Source organism: Canis aureus, chromosome 18 (genome assembly GCF_053574225.1).
Source record: "Canis aureus isolate CA01 chromosome 18, VMU_Caureus_v.1.0, whole genome shotgun sequence".
In the NCBI taxonomy this organism is placed as follows: domain Eukaryota; kingdom Metazoa; phylum Chordata; class Mammalia; order Carnivora; family Canidae; genus Canis; species Canis aureus.
Window position 1 is genome coordinate 5,169,774 of NC_135628.1, and position 20,361 is coordinate 5,190,134.

General features: G+C 37.0%; 1 protein-coding gene, 1 long non-coding RNA gene and 1 pseudogene across 2 annotated transcripts in view; 1 reads left to right on the top strand and 2 right to left on the bottom strand.

Annotated features, from left to right (window-relative positions):
* CAPZA2 (capping actin protein of muscle Z-line subunit alpha 2) overlaps positions 1 to 20,361 on the bottom strand; it is a 60,410-nt gene that overhangs the window by 30,534 nt on the left and 9,515 nt on the right. The gene's annotated exons all lie outside the window — the stretch shown is intronic.
* On the bottom strand, positions 243 to 16,295 carry LOC144288522 (uncharacterized). Its single transcript, XR_013356386.1, has 2 exons — positions 14,337 to 16,295; positions 243 to 7,158 (listed from the first exon to the last, which is right to left on the bottom strand). It is a non-coding gene; the product is annotated as an uncharacterized LOC144288522 (long non-coding RNA).
* LOC144288434 (RAB11-binding protein RELCH pseudogene) lies at positions 12,201 to 14,248 on the top strand (annotated as a pseudogene).

A 20,361-nucleotide genomic window follows, 5' to 3' on the forward strand; every position in this document is an offset into this window, starting at 1 on the left:
TTGGGGGGGTACTTAAAATGTTAATAGCAATAACTTAAAAGATACAGAAAATTCCTTGAAAGACACAAAAACTAAAGTCCACTTAAGAAAAAATAGATAATCTGCATATTCTTAGATCTACTAAAGAAACTGAGTTTGTTGTTAAAACCCTTCCAACAAATAAAACTCCAGGTTTCCTTACACCCAACAATTTAGGAAAAAATACCAATTCTACGCAAATTATTCCAGAGAACACTGTCCAATTCATTTTATTTTATTTTATTTTTTTGTCCAATTCATTTTAAAAGAACAGGGCTATTCTCTAATAAAGACTTAACAATTTCAAGAAACACAACTCACAACAAACACATCTCTCATGAACGTAGAAATCTTCAATAAAATAATAGAAAACTGAATCTAGGACCTTACAGAAAGAATAACACATCATGACCAAAAGTGTTTACCCTGGAAATCAATAGATACAGAAGAATTATTTGATAACATTCGACAATCATGACAAAAACTCAGCAAACTAAGAAGAGAATGTCCTTAATCTGATAAAAGGTATTTGCAAAAAAAGCCTACCAGTTAACATGGTCAAAGACTGAATGCTCTCCCCCTAAAATCAGGAAAGACAAGAATGTTTCTTCCCACCACTACTATTCAACATTATATTAAAGTCAGTGCAATAAGAAAAAGAAAGACATTTCATAAAAAAAATTATATTTGCAGACAACATGACTGCTTACAATGAAAAATCCCAAGGAATCTAAAAAAATAATAGTTTATGTGTAAATCTAACAAAACACATGCAGGACTTGTGTGCTGAAAACAACACAAAATACTGATGGAAGAAATTAAAGAGCTAAACAGATATATTATGTTCACAGATTGGAACTCAATAATGTGAAGATGACAATTTTCTTCCAACTATTCTACAGATTCTAGGAGGGCCCAATCAAAATCAAAACAATTTTTCTGATACACATCAACAAGCTGATACTAACATTGATATGTTTTCTATATTATTACTTTTCTATGTATAAAGAATGTAATGAACGCAGATTATTTTGGCCATGTATTAAGACCCCCTCTCCCCAAATGCAAGCAAGATAAAAAAGTCACTGTGATAACCAAAATAACCCCAACACATACACATGGTATTAAAAATAGATTTTGCTTAGGAAACAAGAGAATTAAATATTATTTTATACCCTTAATAGTAAATGCATAGTAGTAAAGACAAATGAACGAGAATAGCTAAAACTATTTTGAAAAAGAACAAAGTTGGAGAATGGACACTACCTGATTTCAAGACTTACCAGTGGATCTGAACTAAGTGTCCAAAAATATACCCATATATATGGCCAAATGATTTTTGATACTAGTGCAAAGGCAATTCAATAAAGAAAGCTATCTTTTCAACAAAGGATATTCAAACAATTAGATATTCGGGGATCCCTGGGTGGCTCAGAGGTTTAATGCCTGCCTTTGGCCCAGGGCATGGTCCTAGAGGCCTGGGATCGAGTCCCACATGGGGCTCCCTGTGTGGAGCCTGCTTCTCCCTCTGTCTATGTCTCTGTCCTACCCCCACCCTCCTGCGTCTCTCATGAATAAATAAATAAAATCTTAAAAAAAAAAAAAACCCAAACAATTAGATATCTATGAGCAAAAAATGAACACCAACTTAAACCTCATGACTTACTTTAAAAATTACATCAAAATAGATCATAGCTCTAAATGTAAAACACGGAACTTAAAAATAAAAGAAACAGAAGAAAATCTTCACAACTTGGGGTTAGGCAAAAAATTCTTAGACATGATAAGAATCCATTAAAAAAAAGACTGATGAACTGGACTTTACTGAAATTAATATCTTTTGTTCTGTTAAAGACACTGTTAAGAGAATGAAAAGACAAGCTACAAACTGGAGATAAAATTAGCAAATCACATAGCTGACAAGGAACTTGTATCCAGATTATAAACACTCAAAACTCAACAGTAAGAAAATAGTAAGCAAAAAACTTGGGACACTTCAGTGGACAGGATATACAGAAGACAAGTGCACAAAAGGATGTGCAACACCATAAATCATTAAGGAAATGAATACTGAAATCATGAAACACTACTACATACCTAGCAGAATGGCTAAAATAAAAATGGCTTGATAATATCAAGCACTCCTGAGGATGCAGAACTGGAACCCTAATACATAGCTGTGGCAACCCAAAATTGTACCAACCAGTTTGGAAAACGGGTATCTATCTACCTACCCTAGAAGAATGCAAACCTATGTCCATACAAAAATCTATTTACTGGGACACCTGGGTGGCTCAGTTAGTTGAGCATTCGACATTTTTTTTTAAAGATTTCATTTAATTTGAGAGACACACAGAGAGAGGCAGAGACATAGGCAGAGGGAGAAGTAGGCTCCTGCAGGGAGCCCAATGCAGGACTTGATCCCAGAACCCAACGGCAGTCGCTCAACCACTGAGCCACCCAGGCATCCCTAGCATTGGACTCCCGAATTTGGCTCAGGTCATGATATCAGGGTCGTGAGATGGAGCCCACATAGGGCTCTGCATGTGCACTTGCGCACTTTCTTAAAAAAAAAAAAATTGGGCTCCTGGGTGGCTTGGGCAGTTAAGCATCTGCCTTCAGCTCAGGTCATGATCCTGGGGTCCTGGGATCGAACTCTGCATTGAGCTCTGCACTCAGTGGGGATTCTGCATCTCCTTCTTATTCTGTTCCTCCCCCTGCTTGTGCTTCTCTTCTCTCCCTCAAATAAATAAATAAAATAAAATCTATTCACAAATACTTAAGACTGGAAACAAACCACAACCCAAATGTCCATAAATAAATAAACATGTAAATAAAATCGTGTTTATACATAATGAAACATTATTATGTTTTATGTATTTTCAAAATTATTCTTCTCTTCTAAATGTTTAAAACTAATATTAAAATCAAAAGCCGGACAGCCTGGGTGGCTCAGTGGTTTAGCGCAGCTTTCAGCCCAGCGTGGGATCCTGGAGACCCGGGATCAAGTCCGGGGATCGAGTCCCACGTCGGGCTCCCAGCATGGAGCCTGCTTCTCCCTCTGCCTGTGTCTCTGCTTCTCTCTTTCTCTGTCTCTCATGAATAAATAAATAAAAATGTTTTAAAAATAAATAAATAAATAAAACCAAAAGCCAAGAGGTATCTGGGTGGCTCAGTCTCAGTTAAACACCTGCCTTCAGCTCAGGTCATGATCTTGGGGTTTTGGGACTGACTCACCACAGGTGCCCACATCTGGCTTCCTGCTCAGCAGGGAGTCTTTCTTTCTCCCTCTGTACCGCCACTACTTATGCTAGCATTCTCTCTATTAAAAAATATAATCTTTAAAAAAAGATTTTTAAAATTAAAAGCCAAAATATTAAAAATACTTTAAACAGGCAAAGGTGGAATAAGGGTATGGAAGCAGTACATGCTAAACATATATTAGACTCTATTATGATTATGTAAATGTTTTAACTTAATTTCCTTCATCACACCCCTGCCCCTACAGTGAGGTAAGGAGTTGTTAGCACTTAAAACAAAGTCTTAAAGCAACAACAACAACAATGTCTTTGTCATTACCATAGGCAACAAATAAAAACTGTGGTAACCTGCTGATGAATTCATTAATTTCTTTTGAAAACATTTAGAATTTTTATGTAATTGGTTCTTTTTTTTTTTTTTTTAAGATTTTTATTTATTTATTTATTTGAGAGAGAGCATGAGCAAGGGGAGTTGCAGAGGGAGAGGGAGCATGATGCAGAGCTTGATCTCAGGAACCTAAGACAATGACAATGACCTGAACTGAAGGCAGCTGCTAAAGCTGATCCACCCAGGTACCCAGAGGTGATTGTTTTTAGCAGTCCTAGTGACTTATAAAACCGACAAAATTAAAGTACTAATAGCAAGCAGTATATATATATATATGTGTGTGTGTGTATATATATATAGCATATTTAGTGATAACAATTAGCTAAGTTGTTGAGCTTTAAAATATTAAATTGTTAGAAAATAAAAGGCACACGCCATTTAGAATTTTAGTTCTATTTGGAGTTTTCACCAAAGAAAGCAAAAAGGATGTAAATTTTTTTTTTCTATGGACTTATTGGCCCTTGTTATTTGCACTAAATGATACGCATTTATTATGCTGTAACCAAAAACAGTTAATAGATTGCTCACAATATCCAAAGTGAATGGTGAGTCAAAAGAAGTACCATTAAGGATAGGAGGTCACAGGCGCTGTCTGAGAACCCAAGATTTACCAGCTATGCCTGGATATTGTAATCTGGTCTTTGTGAATTTCATCAGGGTATTTTCTAACTACTGCTATAGACTTAAAGTTTCCCTACATCACAGCCTTCCTGGCTGACTTTTTTTTCTTTTAATCTTATTAACTATTTATTCTAGCCCAATTCTAAATCCAAGAAAAGGAAAAAGGTCATACAACAAGAGGTCTCAAGAGTAGAATTTCTAAAAATTAAAGAAACACATATTTCCTCAAAGTTTTTCTAATATACATGGAGCTATACTCTATTTATCCCTGGGAATATTATTTTTCTGGGCTTTTCTGGAAGAGCCCAGTGAATTATTAGATACATTCCTAGGGAAAAAAAAAAAAAAGATACATTCCTAGGCCCTCTGCTAAATCTTCTGCGTTACCCACCATTTTCCTCCATGTATTAATCAAAATCAAGTCCTTCTAAACTGCAGTTAGATTCAGGAAAGACTTATTTTATTGTTTTGGGGGGTGGGGGAAGAGGAAGAGGAGAGAATCTCAAGCAGGCTCCATGCCAAAGAGCACCACCTGAGGCTTGATCCTATGACCCTGAGGATCACCTAAGCTGAAATCAAGAGTTGGAAGCTTAAATGACCGAGACACACAGGTGTCCCCCCACTGCCCCCGCCCCCACTTTTAGAAAGAGCAAAGGGGGGAGGGGCAGAGGGAGACCAGAGAGAGAATCTGTTTTACTGTATTTTTAAAACTGCAATTCTAGACTATTGGGGGTGGGGGAGTAGGGAGGCTTTTTTTTACAAGGGAGGGGGAAGGAGGTGTGGCTAGATGGGAGATTAACTCTTATCTATGTTAGTCACCAATAACTGATAGGCATACTTCATAACAACTGCACTAAGAAGTATAGTTTTAAAAAGTTAACCTATTAATGTAGAGCTTAATGCATTAACCTGAGTTAAAAGCTGAAAGAGCTATATTTGTACATTTATTTCTCTTGGATCCAAATAATATTTGTATAAAATGTATAAAAAGATAAGCATAACAAAAAAAGTATGTCCATTCCTTTGTGTTTCTGGTGAAAGTACAGATACCACATGTGACTATAAAGTTACTTATATACAAGATAAATATGTTCAAAACAATATCCAAAATGTTAGTATAAATTAATCCTGCATAAAAATAACCTATCAACTGTCTGAGATAACACAAAAGTATTACTGTAGAACTTTTTTGTACACTATTTTTCTTACGGGCTTTATTTTTTTAAGATTTATTTATTTACTTGAGAGTGAGGGACAGACAGAGAGCAAGTGTGCAGGGAAACGTCAAGCAGGCACAGAGACCTAGATGGGGCTGGATCACACCATCCTGAGCTCTGGACATGAGCCAGACATGACCAGACGCCAAGATCAGACACCACCCAGGCGCCCCTTTCTTCCTTTAAAAGAAATTCCACAACTCTAACAACAAATTCAGTAATGACAGTAATGGATTACTCCATTAATGAATAAGAATCCATGAGTCCATATTGACACAAAGAAATGAACGAACAAGGGAAAGCTCTCCATTTGAGCATTGAATTTCAACTAATGAATGTAGAAAGTATTGAATTAAAAAATCACCTTCAAGACCTCAGTAATTGTGCATGCAAAAATCATCAATGGATGCTAAAATTTGTGGGTAAAAATATGGTAAAATGATAACAGGACATTTACATAACCAAAAAGTATAGAAGTATTTCTCCAAATACTTATTATAAAAGTATATTATACTTACAAAAGTATAATAATAATAGTATAATAAAAGTATATTACTTCTAAAAGTATTTCTCCAAATACATAAAGGGTAAATAGTAGTTTTACATTGAGGAAACTAGTCACACACCTTCTTTACCAAACAATAAAAGTTGTAAGTAATAGGAAACTGACATCATATGCCTAATAGGATATACTGAGGATACATCATTTACACCCAAACATTCATAGGCTGAACCTAATTTTGAGGAAACATCAAACCAAAACTGAGGTTCAGTCTACAAAATAACTAGTGTGGAATCTTTAAAAGTGTTGTCATAGAAAACAGACAATGCTGAGAAATTGTTCCAGATTAAAGTCACTACATAAAACTCACTATGATCCTGGATTCCATCCTGGACCACCAATTGGTGAAATAAGAATAAGGTGTTGATTAGAAAATAGTATTGTATCAGTGTTTAATTTCTTGACTTTGGTAACTGTACTGTGGTTATGCAAGAGAAAATCCTAAACAGTGAAGGACTTCGTAGGAAAAAAAATTCTTCTTTACTCCGGTTATGGGGATTTTCTCCTAAATATTTCTTAATTTGAAATTTTCCTCTTTGCATTATGTCTTTACTTCACCTGGGACTAATTTTTTTGTATGATGTGGGGTAGAGATCCATTTTTTAATTACACTGTAATAAGGACGAATAAAACCCAATACTTTTGTTAAAGTATACATCTTTTTCTAGTGAACCAACACAAAACAAAAGATATTCGTAATACTTTAAAATGTGAGTTACTTCCTTATTTCAGTCACAGACATGAAAAACATGTCATACACTTTAATAAATTCCAAATCCTTCTAAAAATGTGTCTGATGAATTCAGCAATAATTCAGGTAGTCATTGCAAAAATGTAATTTCCTCAAGGAACTTCTGAATATTCAATAACATCAGAAGGTAACAGGTAGAGATACTGTCATATTATTATGGAGGCACTGGCTAACATTAAAAAATATCATGTAAGTGGGCAGCCCCGGTGGCGCAGTGGTTTAGCGCTGCCTGCGGCCTGGGGTATGATCCTGGAGACCCTGGATGGAGTCCCACGTCGGGCTCTCTGCATGGTGCCTGCTTCTCCCTCTGCCTGTGTCTCTGCCTCTCTCTCTCTCTGTCTCTATGAATAAATAAATAAAAAATATTTAACAAAATCATGTAAGTAATGTAAAATTAAATTAATAATACATTTCTTCTCGCAAACAACTTATTTTGTTTTAAAGACTTCCAACAGTTATCTCTGGAAGTGATGAATAATTCATTTTTATACATAAAAAACTAGTATAAGCATTGCTATAAGTCGCAATGAGACATTGTGTCCTTAAAATCAAGTTAAACAATTCTGGGTTAAATAAAGGATTCTAATTACTTGCATTCTGATTAAGATATGATCTTTTCTACCATGTTTGTTTGCTTACCATAGTTTGAAACAACTCATGATTTTGGAGACTCAAAAACAATTTGTTATAGTTTAGACCTTATAAAAAATAAAGTAAATGGGTACTTTTTGGATGTTTCATCTATGGCTAAACATATTTAAACATTTAACATCTATACGAATTGTGTTTGAGGAAAGTTCTAATTGTTTAATACAAATTTTCAAATGACAAAAACCCATCTTTGTGTAACTCATGAAAATCACTTACTTCACGAGTTCTTTCTCGTAACCCAGCAATCTCATACAGGTATGTATGAGAAATGAATGTAAGAGAAATGTAATGCATATGTCCACAAGAAGAATGCCTAAGAATGTTTGTAAGCAGTCTTATTCATAATAACTCCAATGGTACATCAAGAGGAAAATGGAGGCTCCCGGCTGGCTCAGTGGGAAGAGCGTGTGACTTGATCTCAGGGTCATGAGTTCAAAGACCCATGCTGTGTGTAGAGATTACTTAAATAAATAAAACTTAAAAAAAGGGGGGGGAAGATAGATAAATGAACGGGGTACTGATGCAACACCATGAACAAATCTCAAAAACAAGCTGAGAGCAAAGAAGCCAGACATATACAAAAAATACATACTGTGTGACTTCATTTATAAGACATCCAAAATCAGGGAAAACTAATCTATGGTGACAAAGGAAAGTATGGTTGGGCAAAAGGTGCAGGGATTGATCAGAGAGAAACATGAGGGAATTTTCTGAGATGACGGAAAATGTTCTTTAAGTGAATGGTGATAGCACATTTATTGTGAAAATTCACTGAGCTAAATGTTTAAGACTTGTGCATTTTATGGCAGTAAAGCATATCTCAACAAAAAAAGATTTTAAAAAAATCTCTCAAATGATAGCATATCTTATTTTTATTATATATAAAATGTTGACTTTAAAAATTAGTAACCATAGACATATAGATGAGCAACAGACACATGAAAAGATGCTCATCATCACTTGTCATCAGAGAATGCAAGTCAACACTACAATGAGATATCACTTCACACCTGTCAGAATGGCTATAATTAAAAACACATGAAACAACAGGTGTTGGTGAGGATGTAAAGAAAAAGGAACCATCTTATAACTGTTGGCGGGAATGCAAACTGGTACAGCCATTCTGGAAAAGTTTAGAGGTTCCTCAGAAAGTCAAAAACAGAACTATCCTATAATCCAACAATTGTGGGCACAATTCTTTACCCAAAGAATACAGCAACACAAACTCAAAGGGAGACACGCCCCCCTATGTTTATAGCAGCATTATTCACAATAGTCAAGATATGAAAGCTGCCCAAGTATCCACTGATTGATGAATGGATAAAGAAGAGGTGGTATGCATGCGCGCACATGCACACACAGACACACACAGACACACACACACACACACACACCATGGACTGCTACTCAGCCATTAAAAAGAATGAAATCTTGCCACTTACAATAACATGGCTGGAGCTATAGAGTATAAGTGAAAAAAGTCAGATAAGACAAATACCATGATTTCACTCATATGTGGAATTTAATAAGTAAAGCAAATGAGCAAAGGAAAAAAAAAAAAAAAACAAGAGAGAGAGACCCAGAAACAGCCTCTTAGCTAGAGAACAAACCGACAGTTACCAGTGGCAAGGAAGGTGAAAGGATGGATGAAACAGGTGATGGAGATAAAGGAGTACACTTGTCATGATGAATAATGGGTGATTTAAAATAAAAATTTGGGGGCAGCCCCTGTGGCGCAGCGGTTTAGCGCCGCCTGCAGCCCAGGGCATGATCCTGGAGACCCTGGATCATCGAGTCCCACGTCAGGCTCTCTGCATGGAGCCTGCTTCTCCCTCTGCCTGTGTATCTGCCTCTCTCTCTCTCTCTCTGTCTCTATGAATAAATAAATAAAATATTTTAAAAAAATAAAATAAAATAAAAATTTGGGGGAACATGGTTGGCTCAGTAGACGGAACATACAACTCTCTATCTCAGAACTGTGGGTTCGAGCCCCATTTCGGGTACAGAGATTACATACATATATACATAAAATCTTTTTTTAAAAAAGTAAAAAAAAAACCGAAAATACCCTTAGCAACCATGATAATTAATATTATTTGCTTTTCTTTCTTTCTTTTTTTTTTTTGGTAAAGATTTATTTATTTATTCATGAGACACAGACAGACAGAGAGAGAGAGAGAGGCAGGGAGACATAGGCAGAGGGAGGAGCAGGGTCCTCGCAGGGAGCCCAATGTAAGACTTGAACCCATATCCCGGGATTACAACCTGAGCTGAAGGCAGGTGCCCAACCGCTGAACCACCCAGGTGTCCCTATTTACTTATTTTCTAATTAAATATTTAAATCAAATATTTGTTGAATAACTGAACATTCAATATCCCTTCAAGGTAGGGATTCCTGTTTCCTCTGTCCTATACCCCGTACTCAGTAGTTAGCATATGTCGAATAAATCTATAAGCAAGAATAAACTCCCATTTATTTAAAAGTCAGAGAATGCAGTATTTCAAAGAAGAGAACATTTTTTTTTTTTAAAGATTTTTATTTATTTATGAGAGACACAGAGAGAGGCAGACACATAGGCAGAGGGAGAAGCCGGTTCCTGCAGGGATCCCTAGACTCAGGATCACACCATGAGCCAAAAACAAAGGCAGGTGCTTAACCACTGAGCACCCAGGCACCTCCTAAATGAACATTTTAAGAGTTATCACTAATACAATTCTATATATAGACTGTTAATTTTAAAATAAACTACACTCAAAAGCACAAAAACTTACGCTTATATAAGGAAGCAGTATAGTGTATACTCTCTGGAGCCAGACTGACTGGGTTGGATTTTCATCTCCACTACTCATTAACTATGTAAACCTGGGTAAATATATAGTATTAGCTATTATTAACAGTAACGAAAGTGTTGGTAATGATTAGTATAGCTATACTAATACAAGTACAGCTCTAGTATTCTTAAAAATAGCCCTGGAACAGGTATTTTCACATTACATGTTAGTTTCTTTGTGCCCTATAGTCACAAAAGGCTGGCATATGCCCAGGCATTTGTGTTGTTTGCAATGCATTCACTTCCATACACCAACACCCTTTCTACTCACTTAGAAGTCATCGTTCCCCTTTCTATTTGATTCTGTTCACTTCAAAAACCAGTGATAGTAATACCAGAGAAAAGCTGGTTTCCTAGCTGCATGGTGGGAATGTGTAAGATCGTGACTTTTAGCTAAGACAAATGATGTATACCCAAGGTTTGATCTTTTTAACTTGTATAAACTTCCATTTTTTACAGGGAAATTAAGAGGCATAAAATATATCATTTCTTAAACTTTTAAAACTTCTACCTCTGTTAGAAAAAATAAAATGTTCTCTAAAATTACTCTAAGATGGCTGTTACTACTTTCAATTTATGAAGGAAAAAAGCAGAGATCCAGAATCAGGATTTGAATGAAGTGTTCAAATGAAGTCCATGGCTTTTCAGAGAGCTGCCTCCGACTACAGCATCGTCTTTCTATGATGGTTCAGAAGACAGGCTGGGAACAAAAGAAAATTCTAGGCAATCTCACCTACTTCTACCACTTCTATAATCCCCACACAACAGCAGCTCTCAAATCTATACATCTACCATGTTTGTCAAGCTCAAGATACATTTTTCTAAGTATAACTTCTCTACTAGAAATATCCATCAAAATGTCTCAAAGATAGATGTTTTCACCCAAACCTACTCCCTTCTATTCTTTATAAAATTACTGGCACCACCTACAAATCATTTCACGTTCCCCTAGCCCCCTCAAGCACATGATCAGTGAGTGTCTATCTCTTTTGTTCAAATTCAATCCCAACTTTGATTTCATTCCATTCAGATCCACCTTGTTCAGCATTGTTACAAAAGCAATCCTGCCTCTAGTCTCATAATCTTCAAAATTCATTTTCCATTCTACCACCAGACTGGTATTTTTCAATGCAAATTCTGATGTTTCTTCCTGCTTAAAATCATCTGATGATTCCCCCACTGCCAACAAAATAAAGTCCAAAGTCCTTAATATAACATATAAAGCTTCTCCATATCTGAAGGCTATAAAATGTTAATTGTTAACAACATAAATTCTAAAATAAGACTGTATAGATTCAGATTACAGCTCTACCACCTACTACCTGTATGACCATAAGCAAATTAAATTGTTTCCTTACTGTCAGTAAATGAGATAACACACTTAGAAAAGTGCTTGGCACAGAATAAGCACTCAAATAATAGCTACTACTTTTTTTACTCTGCCATTTTCCAGCTCCTACAGCCTATCCACTCTTTTTCTCATCCCACGTATACATAACACTGGAGCCTCAGCACTCCATTCAGTCTCTTAAACAGGAACCCTCATCTTCAGTGCCTCCACATCACTGCATACATATGATCTGGCCATCTTTATCCTAACAAGATGTAATATTGTACACAGCAGAACTTCTTAGACTTTGCAACTTATCAGAAGAAAGATCACAAAGAAAGGCAAACTCAAAGATTAAATTATACTATTAAAAATTGTGGAGGGCTCCTGGGTGGCTCGGGTCATGATCTCAGGATTCTGGGAGGGAGCCCCACATTGGCTCCTCACTCAGTGGGGGCATCTACTTCTTCTCCCTCTGCCCCTCTCCCCACTCATGTACTCTCTCTCAAATAAATAAAATCTCTATAAAATAAATAAAATTTTGATATATTACCAGTAAATACTTTTGGTAATGGGTTAGTATTATTAAGACCTGTAGTATAAGGCCTAAAATTGAGGACCAGTATTATGTGGGAAAAACAGGAGGGCCTGGAATGGCCTAACTACAAGTTCCCATCTTGACTCTGCTCTTGCAGATAAGGTCCCCTGGTCAGACAACGCTCTTTATCATAGGGAACAGGCACAGTCCCTGCTTATCCCTGAGGAGCACACCAGACTCCAGAATTATTCAAACAAGCCAATCATATCTTCCTGTGGGAACCAAGGGATCACTCCACCCTCTTGATACTACAAAACTTGCATTCCACAGCCTTGGCTTGCGCACTCTGTTCCCAAGTGCAACCTCCAAGTGGCCCTACACTGTGTGTTGGTGTCTCCCTCTCCTGGGCTGTTGAGTACATGTGATTAATAAATCGCTGTTCATCTCCTCTGGTTTCATGTGTTGTGTGTTCAGTCACCCATATAACCTGAAGGTAAGTACCCTCATTCACCAACAGAATGAAGAGGAGGGGAATAAAGATCTCAGTGATCTGGGAAGTTCGAATTAAGATATGTAACTGGAGGACTAAGAAACAAAGAACTCGGTTATTTAAAATATATTTTAAGCAAAAAAATAAGATGACATAGAGTCCAAACATTATAAGGGCATGAGAAAGATTCTTCAAAGATCTTTATTTTTATTTGACATAAATTTAAAAGTGTGGTTATCTAGTTTCTTAACCTCCGATGGGTTTGTAGGGAGAAAAGAAAGGTTTATGGTTATACTTACAACATTTAAAAAAAAGGAAAGGTCTAAGCAAACCTGACAAAGGCTGAAGAAAAATAGTTCCTTTACAGGAACAAAAAAATCTACAATCATGTCCTAAAATTCAGGAGCTAATCAAACCTCTTGAAAAGAGAACTCTAAAATTCTTAGTAAATCAATTTTTATATAAGAATAACTATAAGCTTAGATGAAAGCTGAAAATACTATCAATATTTTGAATTATAGGATGATGTATATTAAATATCAAAACCTCAAGACTCACTGCAACTCTGAGTGATCAAATAGTTGGGAAAAGTCTTGTGGATGTGGCCAGTGGAGTGGAAGATGAATTATAGGCTCTTCCACAATTTCAGGCAATGTTCCTCTACTCTTTTCTACTGTGTGACCTATAAAGAACTCTTTGCTAGTTTCCTTATTAAATTAGTTCACCAAATAGTGAGAAATGGTCTCTGATAGAGCAAATCAGAAGACCTGAAAGTCAAATGACTTTCTCAAAAATGAACAATGTGCCATCCTGGTACTCTTTTATGATTCAGTTCAACCTTCTCTGGGTCAGAATACTCACAAATGCCTGAAGAAAGTGGACAGTATTCAGTTGTAAATCATTAAACTGCTCAAACAAGGGAAGGAGGGAGGATATTCATATTTCAGTATCAGATGAAGTTGATTCCACTATCCTTAAAGAGAATTCTCCAAATCCTTCCCCTAAGAAAGAAAAGAATACCATCTTCTCCACCAAGTACAATTTACTTTGATAAATAAACAAACTAATAGAAAACAGTCTCCTGCTTTCTCTTTGTGAATGTTGGCAGGTAGTCATTTAGAATCAGAGGTATCTCAGATTGCAGACAGTAAAAAAAGTATATTAATGCTGGGATACTGCATGCCACAAACTGTACCTTATGTGCTGCAGGCAAGAGGGGAGCTGAAGATGTCCTTCCTACTGTGTGGAACGTGCCTACATCCTGAGCCTACAGAGAGAAATCAGTTTCTCCATACACTTTCCAATTTGACCAAGAGGCCAGCAGATAAGCAAAGCAAATACTGAGGAGTTGTGTGGCATTTGCACAACCATTGGACCAACATGTGTAGAAACCAAACATTCACCACAGTGATGGGAAAAGATGAGTCACAATATCCAGAAAGATGACTACTAATGGCTCAATCCTGTGGTACCCTTGGTTCTTTGAGTGTCACAACAAATGTAAATAACAGATAAGGCACACCTGGTGTAAGAAGCTATCATCAAAATCTTTGGTATCATGACATACACTGACCATTCAGATAAATATTAGTAGAGCACTGAATTGCTGCTTTTGGTCTTGGGTAATCAGAAAGATTAGGTAAGGGGCACCTAGGTGGCTCAATTGGTTAAGTGTCTACCTTCTGCTCAGGATCCCTGGGTCCTTGGATGGAGTCCAGCTCCCTGTTCAGTGGGGAATCTGTTTCTTCCTCTGCCCCTCCCCCTGCTCATGTTCCTTGCTCTCACTCTCTCTCAAAAAAATCAAATAAAATCTTAAAAAAAAAAGAAAAGAAATTAGTTAATACGACACATACCATACGAGGCTTCCTTGACTACAGAATATGCAAGAGGGCATCTTATCTTACACCTACACTGCTGAATAAAACTGAAAAACCCCGGGAAGGAGACAAAGGGAGGGAGGGCTGGATAAACTTGCACATAAACTCCGCAAGTCACTTCTGCCTCGCAGTCCCCAATTCTGTCACTCTGCATTAGTGCCAGACTGCACTTTTTTTTTTTATTAAAGATTTTATTTATTCATGAGAGACAAAGAGAGGCAGAGACACAGGCAGAGGGAAAAGGAGGCTACCTGCGGGGAGCCCGATGTGGGACTCGATCCTGGGACCCCGGAGTCATACCCTGGGGGGAAGACAGACGCTCATCCACTGACCCACCCGGGCGTCCCAAGACAGCACCTTTCTTAAGCAAACCCAAGCTTCACCGTGAAATGCCAGAGAGGGAAGTGACTAGATCCTCCTGGCCTATGTTGCCTGTTTAAGATGTGTCTATTATTGGAAGAGCTGAACATCGGGCAGTGCTACCTCAACTTTATGATTATCTGCTAGAATATGAAGATATAACATGGTGGAGAGTTTAAAGATTATCAATCAGTTGTCACAATTTACAGAAATTGTTGGCAAAACTAACTTCAACAACCTATGTCTATGAATTCTCCAGATTTTTCTCTGCTTTTTCTGGATATTGCAAATTGGCAAAACTCTTAAAAACACTAAGGTAAAAATTTAGTTCCAGGAGATTTTGAGACTGTATGAAAAAGACATTGATTCTTTAGCAGGCAGTTGGGAGTCCTCACCCAAGTAGCTCTATGAGTAAGCTGACAAAAAAAATTTCAATTTTTAAAAAAAGCCTTGAGCAAGTGAAAAAAAGAGTGGAAAGGAGATGAAAGTATAAAAAACAGATAATGCAAGTGCATGGAAGCACATATACACATACACTACACAAATAGCTACCTGGAATCATTAAATTTAGAAGCAAATAGACCTGCATACCACAGAAGCTGCATGGGAAAAACCTATACTAAAAATTACTTGTTTAATTTAAATTTAACCAGGCACCTTACATTTTATCTGAGAACCCTGACAACATCCCCTTTTATTTCCATATTTTGGACATTACCCCACAGAGTTATCTCCTTCCTTATTTAGTCAGGAGACTAATTAGAGTTGAGATTTCTCAAACCTAGATGCCTGTTAAATTTTGCTTGGAAAGCTTTTGAAAAAATAGATTCCCATGTTCTATTTCAGATCTACTGAATCCACCTTTAGAGCACTTAGATCTAGAAATCTGTATTTTACAAAATCTCCCCAGGTGATTTTGATGCATGGCCAGATATTGTATCTATTGCAAAGTTTGAGGTGTTGTTCCCTCTGAAGAAAGGTATCATAGGTTTCATGTGATTCTTAAGGAATGTGATACCATTAAGGGTCGCTGCTCTAGAGACTGGTGATAAAGTTAAAAAAAAAAAAAAAAAAAAACTAGTATGCGTTTTTCCACTTCAACTACAAAAGTACTTGACACTGTTTCCTACAACTCTATAAACTGCCCATATCTCTTTGAGTTATAAGAAAAATAAAAACAGAAAACATGTTTTTGAACTCTTACTGTATTTAAAGTTTATGAAGTGATCACTATTGCACGCCTGTGTTATACACTAATTTATTTCAAATATTAAAAGTGGCAATTTGTTTTGATAAGTTTTCCTTAAGAATTTTTTCCTTTAGGGATCCCTGGGTGGCGCAGCGGTTTGGCGCTTGCCTTTGGCCCAGGGCGCGATCCTGGAGACTCGGGATCGAATCCCACATCAGGCTCCCGGTGCATGGAGCCTGCTTCTCCCTCTGCCTGTGTCTCTGCCTCTCTCTCTCTCTCTCTGTGACTATCATAAGTAAATTAAAAAATAAATAAATAAATAAATAAATAAAAGGCTATAATGTTTAAAAGTCTTACTAAAAAAAAAAAAAAGAATTTTTTCCTTTATAACTATCATTTTGAACAGTAATTAAAGACAGAGCTCTTGTCAATCTGAAACTAGGCTATCTACTGAATTAAAAGCAATCTTACTTAAATATATTTTTGCCATTTATTTAAGACTAAAAAACCCCCCCATGATTCCAAAGTAGGCATTATAGTTAACTAAAAAAGAAAAGTTATGTATAAACTATTATTTATCAATTTCTTTCTCTCCCCTGAATCATTCCCCTTAGCCCATGAACATTTCTAAATTTATTCTATCTTCAAAAAAAGTACTCCTGAATTAAATAGTAAGGGGAAAAATGAAGCAGTAATGCCTATTCTTTCTCTTCTGTTCACTACCAAATTTTGTCAAGAGTAATTTATACTGGGACGCCTGGGTGGCTCAGCGGTTGAGCACCTACCCCTGGCTCAGGGCGTGATTCTGCGGGCTCAGGATCAAGTCCTACATCAGGCTCCCTGCCTGGAGCCTGCTTCTCCCTCTGCCTACATCTCTGCCTTTCTCTCTCTGTGTCTTTCATGAATAAATAAAATCTTAAAAAAAAAAAAAGAATGATTTATACTTATTGCCACCACTTCTTGCCTTTCTTTAGTCAACACTTATTAAACATCTAATACAGTGACACTCAACTCCAGTGTCAACATTCAAATCATCTGGAAAGCTTTTTCTTCTTTTTTTACACGGGTACAAAGGCTCTAGGCCTCACCTGTAAGTGAAGCTTGTGCATCCATGTTTGTTTATAAACTCTCCAGTTGATTCTAATGTGCAGCTAGAGTTGAAAATCACAGATATAATGTATGCCAGGCGCTCTACTGGAATTACAAAGATGAATAAGGCACAGGGCCTGCCCCTGAAGAACAAAGGAAGTAAGAAAATCAGATAAACCTATTAAAATTGGTACATGTTATTTTAACAAAGGTATATACAAATTGCAAAGGGAGCACAGAGAGGCCAGGATACAAAAGAGATAAGGGAAGTCTTTGGGTCTAGTTATTGAAGGATGAGCAGTTTATAATTCAAGACATGACTGAAAGGCCATTTCTGGAAGAAAGAAAGTATATGCACACTTTTTAGACTTGGGTAATCTGGCTTTTCTCTATCTGCACCCTGCTCCAAACTCTAGTAAAATTACCCTCTTAAAGGCCACCAGTGGAAGGAAATAATAAAGATTAGAGCAGAAGTAAAGGATATAGGGCAGCCAGGGGGGCTTAGCGGTTTGGCGCCGCCTGAAGTCCAGGGCCTGATCCTGGAGACCTGGGATCAAGTCCCATGTCAGGCTCCCTGCATGGAGCCTGCTTCTCCCTCTGCCTGTGTCTCTGCCTCTCTCTCTCTCTGTCTCTCATGAATAAATAAAATAAAATAAAAAAGTAAATGATATCAAAACCAAAAAAAAAATCAATAGAACAAATCAATGAAACCAGGAGCTGGTTCTTTCAAAAAATTAATAAAATTGATAAACCGCTAGTCAGACTTATCAAAAAGAAAAGGGAAAGCACCCAAATTAATAAAATCACAAATCAGAGAGGAGAAATAACAACCACCACCACAGAAATACGAACACTTATAAGAGATTATGAAAAACTATATGCCAACAAGTTGGACAACCTAGAAGAAATAAATTCCTATAAATATAAATTACCAAAACTGAAATAGCAAGATATAGAAAATTTGAATAGACTGATAAGCAGCAAAGGAACTAAATCAGTAATCAAAAAACTCCCAACAAACGTCCAGGACCATATAGGGGAACTCTACTACACTTTTAAAGTTATTACCTATTATTCTTCACAAACTATTCCATAAAAAAAAAAGGCAGGAAAACTTCCAAATTCATTCTATGAGGCCAGCATTACCCTATCAAAACCAGATAAAGACACCACAAAAAAAGATAACTACAGGCCAGTATCTCTAATGAACACAGACACAAAAATCCTGAACAAAATACTAGCAAATCGAATCCAACAACACATTAAAAAAGTCATTCACCACAATCAAGTGGGATTTATTCCAATCAAGTGATTTGTTCAATATGCACAAATCAATGTGATATTTCATATTAATAAAAGGATAAGGAACATATAAGAATTTCAACAGATGCAGAAAAAGCATCTGACAAAGTACAACTCCCATTTACAATAAAAACCCCCCAAGAAAGTAGGTTTAGAGGGGAAAAAGTAGGTTTACAAAGTAGGTTTACACATCAATGTAATAAAGACCATGTATGAGAAACCCATCAGCCAATATCATCCTAAAAGGGGAAAACCAGAGCTTTTTCATCTGTGGTCATGAACAAGATAGAGATGTTCACTGTCATCACTTTTATTCAACATAGTCTTAGAAGTCCTAGCTACAACAGACAAAAAGAAATAAAAAGCACCCAAAAAGGTAAGGAAGACGTAAAACGTTCACTATCTGCAGATGACGTGAGACTCTATATAGGAAACTCTAAAGATTCCACCAAAAAATTGCTAGCACTGATAAACGAATTCAGTAAGGTTGTAGGATACAAAACCAAAGTACAGATATCTGTTGCATTTCTTTTTTTTTTTTTTAATTTATTTATGATAGTCACAGAGAGAGAGAGAGAGAGAGAGAGAGGCAGAGACACAGGCAGAAGGAGAAGCAGGCTCCATGCACGGGGAGCCCGACGTGGGACTCGATCCCGGGTCTCCAGGATCGCGCCCTGGGCCAAAGGCAGGCGCTGCGCCACCCAGGGATCCCTCTGTTGCATTTCTATACACCAATAATGAAGCAGCAGAGAGAAATCAATCACATTTACAACTGCACCAAAAATAAGAAGATACTTAGGATTAAACCTATCCAAAAAGGTGAAAGACTATATATACTCTGAAAACTATAAAACACTGATGAAAGAGGGGCCCCTAGGTGGCTCAGTCAGTTAAGCATCAGACTCTTGGTTTTGGCTCAGGTCATGATCTTGGTGTCATGAGATTGAGCCCCATGTCAGGCTCCGTGATCAGTATGAGGTCTGCTTGAGATTCATTCCCTTCCCTCTCCCTCTACTCCTCTTCCCAGCTCGTGCATGCTCTCTTCCTCTAAAATAAATAAATCTAAAACCAACAACACTAATGAAGGAAATGGAAGATGACACAAAGAAAAAGACATTCCATGCTCATGGATTGGAAGAATATTGCTAAAATGTCTATATTACCCAGAGCAATCTGCATTTTTAATGCAATCCCTATCAAAATACCAACAGCATTTTTCACAGAACTAGAACAAACAATCCTAAAATTTGTACGGAACCACAAAAGATCCTGAATAGCCAAAGCAATTCTGAAAAACAAAGGTGGAGGAATCACAATTCCAGACCTCAAGTTATATTACAAAGCTGCAGTTATCAAAACGGTATGGTACTGGCACAAAAATATGGATCAATAGAACAGAATACAAAACACAGAAACGAACCCACAATCAAAGTCAATTAATCTTCAACAAAGCAGGAAAGAATATCCAGTCAGAAAAAGATAGTCTCTTCAAAAATGGCTTTGAAAATAAGAACAGCAACATGCAGAAGAATGAAACTGGACCACTTTCTTATACCATACACAAAAATGAACTAACAATGGATTAAAGACCTAAGTATGTGGGAGAGTGGGGGCTGGGGGGCAGTGGCTGAGTGTGTGCCTTTGGCTTGGGTCGTGATCCCGGTGTCTCGGGATCAAGTCCTGCATTGGGAGGACTTCTCCCTCTGCCTATGTCTCTGCCTCTCTGTGTCTCTCATGAATGAATACCTACAATCTTAAAAAAAAAAAAAAAAAAAAAGACCTAAACAGGAAACCAGAAACCATAAAAGTCCTGGAAGAAAACACAGGCAGTAAGTTCTTTGGTATCAGCTCTCTCAACTTCTTTCTTGGTATGTCTCCTGAGGCAAG